Raw genomic sequence first — 1468 nt, 5'->3', positions numbered from 1 at the left:
GCGGGTCCCTACCTCCCTGCGTTAGCGAGTGGGGTGACGAGGATGGGGAGTAAGGTGGAGGCGGCGGCTGTGTGTCCCCATAAGTCACACGTCGTTTCCTCCCCCCCCGCGGAACAGGTGCAGGTTGCATAGAGACGCTGATGGCGACTGTGCACGAGCGCGGCATGCTAGATTCTGAATTCAGTAGATCCTCCTAGATCTGTGCAGATTCCAGGGATGCATCAGTTCTGGAGGTAAAAGGAACTTTGCTCTTCCCAAAAATTCTTTGGCAGGAGATGATGTTTTCTGTTAGTTTGGAATGAAAACAGAGTAAAACCTCAAGACTTTACTCAAAACCAAGGAATTTGGCTTCTCTAGATTCCTCAGTAGTCACAGAAGCTTCTTGTCGCAAGCTTTAATGGGCTGAGCCTGCGCCATGTATCTGAGAGACATGACTGTTATTCATGCATACAGGTCAGGATTTACACAGCCCGACAAGACAGCAGTGAGGAGGATCGGCTGTTGTGTGATATTTACAGGAAGTTCAAATACCTGATTGACCCAGAGCTTAATTATTTTGTCATCACCTACCCAATGCTGTAAACCACAGGGAGAGAGAAGAACACCCAGTGATATCTGCAAGCAATGAACGTATCCTTTGGAGGGCATTAGTAAACGATTTGGATCTTGACAGCACTGCCTCTGAAAGGGAATCACCATTACAGCAAAAGAGAGGCAAGGGACAATTTTACACTCCATGCATTAAAATGTTGGACTTGGGAACTGGCCTCCTATGTCTCCAGCATCATTTATTCTTGCCCTTGCTTTCTTTTTCCTCACCAGAACCAAAGGAAGCAGTGTGCCCTTTTCCACCCTTACAGGCATCTGTAGTAAAAATAAGGCCCTCCTCTTTTTTCAGCACTTCTCACTGTAGAGCTTGAAACACCTTACCAATGAAGCCCATCTTCTTGTTTCCATTTTACAAATAGGGAAACTGATACATGGGGTGAAGAAGTGATTAGCCCAAAGTCAGCCTTGGCTTGATCTTGACTCAGATGCAGTCAGATGCACTATCTGGTGTATCACCAGTCCCTACCTCCTGTTAAGTTTGATATGGACCCTGTGCCTTGTTCCTAACAGCAGATGTTAAGAACAAAAAATACCATGGCTAGTCCTGAGAGTCAGCCCTCCCACCTGCCCAGCTTTCCAACAAGTGACTTATGAGGAAACTCCTGCTCTAGCTTCCATGGTTTCTAGACCTTTCAATGGCAAAAGATGTAATTTGTTGCACATGAGATAAATAACATGGAAGAAGGGACATTTCTTCTGGAATTTTATTGCCAAGTGGGAGATTTCATCAGGTGTTCTAGAGCATAGATAGCTGTGAAACAGATAGCTGTAAGTACTAGTCTGCTTTAATTACCTTGCACAACTAGAACCAGGACAGCATTGAGCCAAACCAATAAATCTGGAGGTTTGTCAATAAAAT

The sequence above is a fragment of the Cariama cristata genome, unplaced genomic scaffold (genome assembly GCF_000690535.1).
Source record: "Cariama cristata isolate BGI_N322 unplaced genomic scaffold, ASM69053v1 scaffold45485, whole genome shotgun sequence".
In the NCBI taxonomy this organism is placed as follows: domain Eukaryota; kingdom Metazoa; phylum Chordata; class Aves; order Cariamiformes; family Cariamidae; genus Cariama; species Cariama cristata.
The sequence above is the reverse complement of the archived record's forward strand: the minus strand, read 5'-3'. Positions refer to the sequence as shown.